The sequence below is a fragment of the Rhipicephalus microplus genome, chromosome 7 (genome assembly GCF_043290135.1).
Source record: "Rhipicephalus microplus isolate Deutch F79 chromosome 7, USDA_Rmic, whole genome shotgun sequence".
Lineage (NCBI taxonomy): Eukaryota > Metazoa > Arthropoda > Arachnida > Ixodida > Ixodidae > Rhipicephalus > Rhipicephalus microplus.
The window spans coordinates 160,828,380-160,836,639 of NC_134706.1; the positions used below are offsets into that span (position 1 = coordinate 160,828,380).

Sequence of the window (8,260 nt, forward strand, 5' to 3'; positions counted from 1 at the left end):
GCAGTTGATACCCTGTAGATTTATTCCAGGATGTTTGTAAATGCTTCATAGACGCCCTGATTCCGCAGTGTCGGCATGACTTCTTATATTTCTACTGAATTGAATGCCTTCACGTAATATATTAAGGCTATGTATAGTGATTGATTATATTCTGAGCATTTCTATATTACATGATCAATAGTATTAATGTGATCGATTGTTCGGTAGCCTGTTCAAAATCCGGCTTGTTTTTTTTTGGTTGATTAAATGCTAATGTTTTGTTAACTCGGTTACCCATTACTTTTGTAAATAGCTTGTATACTACGGAGAGCAAGCTGATCAGCCTGTAAGTCTTCAAATCCTTGTCATCTACTTTCTTATGTATTAGGTCAATGTTAGCATTATTCCAAGAGTCTGGTACTCTTCCCGTCAGGAGACACCTCGTAAACAGGGTAGCTAGTTTTTCTAGCACAGTCTGTCATCCATCTTTAAGCAGATCTTATGTTACCTGATCCTCAGCAGAAGCTTTGCCTCTGAATGATTTCCAAGGCTTTTCTGACTTCTTCTATCATTACAGGTGGGGTGTCATCTGCGTTACTGCTAGTTCTTATAGTATTAAGGTCATGGTTGTCCCAGCTGCTGTACAGATGTCTGTAAAACTCCTCCACTATTTTAACTATCCTATTCATGTTGGTAGTTCTTTTGCCTTCTTTGGCCCTTAGTGCATCCATCCTATATGTCGCTATCTCAAGTTTCCTCTTCAGTGCTTTGACGCTTCCTCCAATTTTCAGAGCATGTTCAATTCTCTCCATGTTATACCTTCTTACATCGGATACCTTACGCTTATTAATGAACTTCGAAAGCTCTGATAGTTCTATTTTGTCTGTTGTACTTGAGACTTTTATGCTTGGACGCTTCTTGATAAGATTCTTGATTTCCTGGGAAAGCTTGCCAGTGTCCTGTCTAACTACTCTGCCTCCAACTTCCACTGCACACTCCGTAAGGATACTCGTCAGATTATCATGCATTGTATCTACGCTAAGGTTGGTTTCCTCAATAAGAGCCAAGTACCTGTTCTGAAGTGACGCTATGAATTCCTGTACTTTCCCTCTCAGTGCTAGCTCATTTATTGGCTTCTTGCGTATCAGTTTCTGTCGTTCGTTTTTCAAGTCTAGGCGAATTCGAGCCCATACCATTCTATGGTCACTGCATCCTACCTTGCCAACCACTTCCACATCCTGCACGGTGATTGGGAGTGCACTCAACATAGTCTATTTCGTTCTTATTTTCGCCATTATTGCTCCTTCATCTTCACTTACAGTTTCCTCATTTCGGTAGAAGGTATTCAAAATCCGTAAATTATTGTGGTCTGCAAATTCTACTAGTAGCTCTCCTCTGGAATTTCTAGTACCGATGCCATAATCTCCTACTGCTTGGTCTCCAGCTTGCTTTTTCCCTACCTTTGCATTAAAGTTTCCCATCAGTATAGTACACTGCGTTTTTTATCTTACTCATTGCTGATTCCACCTCTTCGTAGAAGCTTTCAACTGAAGCGTCATCATGGCTGGATGTAGACACGTAAGCGTGTATCATCTTCATCTTGTATCTCTAATTGAGTTTGATTACTATGCCTACCACCCTTTCAATATTGCTCTGTGAATTAGGAACCCCACTCCCAATTCTCTTCTGTCAGCGAAGCCCTGATAGCAAAGTACATGCTCATTCTGTAGCACCGTATAGGCCTCATCTATCCTCCTTATCTCACTGAGACCTATTATATCCCATTTAAGACCCTCTAGCTCTTCGAATAGTACAGCTGGACTTGCCTCACTAGATAAGGTTCATGCGTTAAACGTTGCCAAGTTCAGGTTACAATGGCGGCCTGTACGGATCCTGCGATTGTTAGCACCCTCTGCTGTGATGCAGATCTGACCGCTGCCATGGTCAGTTGCTTCACAGCTGCTGGGGACTGAGGGCCGTGAGTTAATAGACGTTTGCATGTGGAAGGCACTAGCCAAATACTGCACTAGGGTGGTCAATGCTTCTCTGGTGGGAACTCCTCGTTAGCTCGGGTCCGTGGTGTCGCTACACTCCAAACGCCTGCTTACGCAGACGCCCCTAAATATATATATATATATATATATATATATATATATATATATATATATATATATATATATATATATATATATATATATATATATATATATATATATAGCTGGTAATATGCCGCCTTCATATTCACCTTTTTTTATTAGCCTTGATTAACTACGGTACCAAAATGATATTGCTGATGTAACTATATAAATGCCCTCGGCCGCTTTTTGCCGTAGTCGTAGGCGCCGCCATCATGTACCACGTCGTGAAGACGTGGAATCGACGAGCGCAAAAAGAACCCAAAAAAGGTACGCTTTATAGATGACATCAAAATACTGGGACGTCTTCTTAGTCTCTGTGCTTGGCCAACAACACTCACGCTACTTCATTGTCGCCGCCGCTGGGACATACGCGAGGTATTATTCCCTCTTAAAAAAAGTTTCGCCCCAATGTTAAATGTTCGGGAACCAAGGTGGAACCAAAACAACACAGTTATTCACTGAAAGTAGAGCTTAAACTGAAGCACGTGGACAATATCTGCTTTTTTTTTTGGCGCTTACAACACTGAGAGGTGTTCGGAACAGCCTCATAATTTACGTCACTGATGAGTCGCAGAGCCGTGTAGGGTCCTAAGTACATTTACAACAGCTTTTCGGAGAGCCGACGCCGGTGAATAGGTGTCCTGTCTCAAACTTTGTCGCCCATGTTGTATATGATGGGTCTGTGCCGGAGTTTGTAACGTTCATCTTTGTCGTCTTATTGTTCGGTGGTTCGCAACATGGCAAGTTGCCAGGCTTCTTCTGCTTTATGATTGAGAAGCGCAGAAAAGGAAACACACGAGAAAAGGAAACAGGACAAGCAATGGTCTAACAATTGAAAATTTATTTGAAGGCAAGCACACACACACGCAGATATATATATATATATATATATATATATATATATATATATATATATATATATATATATATATATATATATATATATATATATATATATATATATATATATATTGACGCAGGCTGCCTTTGATGAACGAGTCGTTGTGGGTTATACTTGTTTTGGGCTGAGAAGAAGAGAACGTTTTCGTTGCTCGTGTTCAGGTCAACTCCTGGTTGTCGGGTCTTGTTTTGCTCGTGACATTACTGGTGGAGTACTTCGTTGGTGTCGGCCATCTTGGAGACAGCTACACCTTTCTAAACTGAAGAAGGTTACCACACCGTGGCAAGGACCTCAGTTGCGCACGGCAGGTGGCCGTCTGATGATGCCTACTGGTATGAACACGACACGCATTCGAGTACGTACGTCGACATTTTCGGGCTCTTTCCTCGTATTGCGCGTGTGCTCTCGGCCAGTCAATCTAGATATAGACTTCCTTTGTGAATACGGCACCATCATCGACCTCCGTAAAGTACTTGTGTCGTTCGAGAATCCTTTTCACGCTGTAACTGACACTACGCAATTCCCAGAAAGAGGCTCCGTGTTACCCACACCTCTCTAACTCTCTCACCTCGAAGCAGCCTCTTTGTCAAGGTAGAATTGGGACAGGACGTGTCTGACGCAGTAACTGCAGAGGTCCATTTGTCTCTCCTTTTTTCACGAATAATCTGTGTTGCCCAAGGAATCATTCAGCCTAGCAACAGGCATGTTCTCCTGCTGGTCACGAACTTCAGCGACGAATATCGCCACCTCATGAGACACACTGCCATTGCATATTCTGAAGAACTTAGCGATGTCGAATGTTCGTCCACATTAGCTCCACTTTCATTGAATGATCGCCCTGACGAGGTTTTCGCGAGCATTTTAGACGTAAACAAATGTTTACTTTCTACACAACGAGAAAGGCTTTTACGTACACTCGGCTAACTTCAAGACTGCTTTGCCACTACGACGAAGGTTCAACAGACAGCACTTGCTTAGCATCGTATCATCACAGAACCTACCGAAAGACCCAAGCGACAAGACGCGATACTTGACCAAGTTCAGCAGATGCTTCAGGACGACGTCATCCAGCCATCGACCAGCCCTTGTGCTTCGTGAGTTGTGTTAGTAAAAAAGAAAGATGGTACGTTGCGCTTTTACGTTGATTACCGTAAACTTAACAAGGTCACCAAAAAGGACGTTTATCCTTTACCCCGGATAGATGACTCCCAGGACCGTATACGGAACGCTAAATATTTTTCCTCCATGAATTTGCGTAACGGCTGCTGGGGAATCGCAGTGGATGAGCGCGACCGCGAAAAGGCGGCTTTTATTACTCCCGATAGCCTGTACGAGTTTAAAGTGTTCTATTTTGGTCTATTCTCAGCGGCAGCTACCTTCCAAAAATGATGTATACGGTTCTCACGGGGCTAAATGGCAATCATGTCTTGTTTACCTTGATGACGTCGTGAATTTTGCAGACACGTTCGAACAACACGTCAAACTTCTTCAGGCAGTTCTTCAGGCACTTAGAACAGCGGGGCTTCCTTTGAAACCCGAGAAATGCTATTTTGGATACGAAGAACTGAAGTTCTCCGGTCATGTTGTGAGCCATGCCGGCATCCGCCCAGATACGGAAAATAACCGTGCCGTTGCCGCCTTTCCCGTGCCCAGAAATAAGCACAACCTACCCCAATGTCTGGGGCTCTGTGCGTACTACAGGCACTTTGTCAAAAACTTTTCGAAGATCGCTGAACACCTCAACAAGCTTACAAAAGACGGTGTCTCGTTTCTTTGGAGTACCGATTAGTGCAATGCGTTCGACAAACTCCAAAACTTTCTCCAGGTTCTGCCTGTACAAGGTCATTTTCAGGAAAGCGCCAACACGGAATTACACACAGACGCCAGCAACTTTGGTCTAGGAGCAGTACTAGTTTAATGTCATTGTGGCGTAGAGCGCGTGTTCTCTTATGCGAGCAGAACACGATCGCCAGCGGAAAAAAACTGTTGAGCAACCGAAAAGGAATGCCTCACTCTAGGTTGCAAACGGCGATGACTAAAGAAATGGCAGAAGCGTCTGTAAAATTCATGTTTGGTACAAAGGAGAGCCCGAAGAACAAGCAATAAACTAGCAGAACTGAAAAGCGGGAGAATCGGAGTTTATTTGTAATTGGACAGCACACAAACGGAAACACACAAGAGAAGGAAACAAGACAAGCGCTTATTTAACAACTGAAAATTTATTCGAAGGAAAGCATATATACATTAAATCATATGCCACGAAAGATTACATCCGATTTATGAAACAAATTTCTTGCTTTTATTTCAACGCGACTACCAACACACTTAGTCCTGTGGTAGGCCTCAGAAATCTCACGTGTCCGTTGATTTTGATGGCGATCGATGATTGATATTTGCTTAAAAAAAGGAGTGCAACCGCAATCACGGCAATGGCTGGCGAGGTGAGACGATACCCTACCCTTTAAATAATTGTCATGCTCCCGCAGCTTGGTATTCAAATATCTGTCGGTCTGTCCGATGCAGGCACTGCTTTACGTGCAAATAATTTTATAATTTTATAATTTTATATCAGTTAGTCCACAAACAGCTAAACATAGACAGTTCAAAGTACATGTCATTTAAAGAAACAAGGCCAACACGACAAAAGCATTCTCAGACACTGAATGAATATCAGTGCCGGACGGACTGTCTGAAATATTCTTTTTTTCCACTAGCAATTCGTGAGTGGAATAACTTGCCAATCAGTATAACAAACAGTCAGTCATTGGAAATTTTTCCATCCCTGCTCGAATGTTATTTATTGTCTTCAGAATTGACGAACTCTGTTTTTTCTTGTCCACTGTTTGAAGTGCTCACTATTCATTTTTTCAGTACTAGTTGGAATTGATGTCCTATGCTACTGAATGTATTTTGGTGGTACTGATGTAGTCATCAAATGTATTTCTGTCAGCTTTGTCTCACTCGTTATTATAATAATTCAGTGAGTACTCTCTGTATAAATCTTGCCCTTTCACAATGTATGTGCCCTTCCTGCAATAATCCCTAATTGTGATTGGCAGTATAAGTAAATAAAAAATAAATAAATAAATAAACTACACCGCTCGTACACGCAGTGTACTTCTTAAGTTGTTTGATTGAACAAGCGTTATCAGCCGCCCTCGTAAGTTTGAACTCGCCCGCCTCAGCATATCTCATAAGACACACTTAGGTACGTCATGGATACCTGCTTACTTTTGTTATCAAACATGAGCACAGGCTAACTTCTTGCGAAATATATCTAAATATGACTCATCGGCAAAGTACTATCGTTTTCAACATGTGTAATATGACGTTTCAACATGTGTAATATGACGTTTTCAACATGTGTAATATGACGTGAGTTTGAGTGACGGCATAGTGCAAGATTTCGGAAATTTCGAGCATGGGGAGTTCTATGATGTTCACTGGCGTCGCACAGCACACGGGCTTCTCGTGTTTTGCCTCTATTGAAAGGTGACCGCCATGGCCAATATTGAACTCGCGAAGTGACCGTCGTGTCAGCAATGGAACGCGGTAACCAGTGATCGACTTGTGCGAAAATCAATAGCGCAATATCACGAGCTGTTTTTGAAGATCCATGGTCTTCTGTGTATAGTATCAGTGAACACTGATAAACTAACCTTGTATCAGCATGCACATATAAGAAGGAAACATGGCACAGACGTGAAGAAATGCCGGTGCTTAACTTCCAACTGTTTATTTACAATTGTTTGTACTGGAAATTAACCAGCATTTGTTTTAAGAGGGGTGTTAGAGGCATAAAATAAATAGTTGGAATTTTAGCGCGTACCTTCCATTACTACTGTGCCTTGTTTCCTTCATATATGTACCACGCTGATACAAGCTTGCCCGAGCTACAACACTATGAAAAAGAGAACGCCATAAATAAAAGGGCTATGCAAGTGCTTCTTAGGTATTAACAATATCTCCATTCATGTATATGTTACGATTGCCTAAATAGTTGAATTAGTATAAAAAATAAATGTATAGTGGCATGTGATAACGGCATGGGAAAATTGGTACCCATGTAAATCAAGAAACATAGACAATGATAATTAAATTGCCGTAGGCATTTTGATATAAGAATATTTGATATATATAATATTTGATATATCTATATATTACCATAGAGGCTCTCTTTTAACAGTGCTTTCTCATATCATAGTTATTATCCGGTGTTGCGGCGGCGTGTAAGAAACACATGTAAAGTGTGGAATCGCGCCAGTTAGTATTCTATTAATACACTGCCAAGCTCAGGAAGTAGACACAGGGGTGATAAGGGCCAGCGCATGTGTCTAATGTGTCTATTTGCTCTCAGCAGTTTAATATTATAAAAAACATTTAATAGTCATATCAAGTTTTCGGTCAAAGTCATTGCATGATGGTGACATCCAGCGAAGCAAACATCAGACCAAGTGTAATGAAACACGCTCTAAAATAATAGCCTGAAACAAAATCATTGCCTTCATTAAACAGTGTTCTACGCTCTAGGGTGGACACGCCGAAGACGGAGGAAACGCCACCGTGGATGTAGACGCTTTCCTTGGAGGCCGAAGACTACCGTTTTGTGCGCTGGCTGTATCACTGGTGGCGTCAATTGTAACTGGACTAAATGTCGTGGCATTCATTGGCCACTTCTACGCTCATGGTTTTCACCTGGCGTGGTCCGTTGGCCCGATTCCTTTGGCGATGATTTTAACATCAACAACACTGGTACCACTGCTCTACGACATGCGAGTGGTGTCAGTATTTCAGGTAAGCGGGTGAAAATAACAACATACCAAGCCAATGCTCGCCACCACTGTTGTTTTTTTGAAAATGTTTTTGCACAAGACTCCTACATATGGTCTTTACATTGTTTTTTTCCACGCAGCATATTACTATAGAAAACTTCCCGCAGTCAAATTACTGTTCGTGGTTTTTTAGCTTTCGAATTGAAGCCCCTCTCTGCTACTTGTTCTGCTCGTTCTTCAATACGTCCATTCAGCTAAGCAGTCGTTCGGGAGCAATCAGCGGCATCACATTATATTCACTACAAAACAGCATGAAAATAGGTGCAGAATTTGAAAGAGCTTCGCACCAGCGGTGCGAAGACTGGGCGAAGACTGACCTCCCCGCTTGTGGCAGTTTCTCTCCTCCTTTAGAGAGTGAGAGTTGATTTCCCACCTAGCCCTGGCATCATTTACAGGAAGCAGTTCACGAC

At 42.1% G+C, this 8,260-nt stretch overlaps 1 long non-coding RNA gene across 1 annotated transcript in view; it reads left to right on the forward strand.

The window, feature by feature from the left end:
* Positions 1 to 7,806, forward strand: part of LOC142767120 (uncharacterized) — a 34,145-nt gene extending 26,339 nt beyond the window's left edge. Inside the window, exon 3 of the long non-coding RNA XR_012884763.1 lies at positions 7,549 to 7,806. This is a non-coding gene — a long non-coding RNA (uncharacterized LOC142767120). The remainder of the gene's footprint in view (positions 1 to 7,548) is intronic.
* The last annotated feature ends 454 nt before the right edge of the window (positions 7,807 to 8,260 follow it).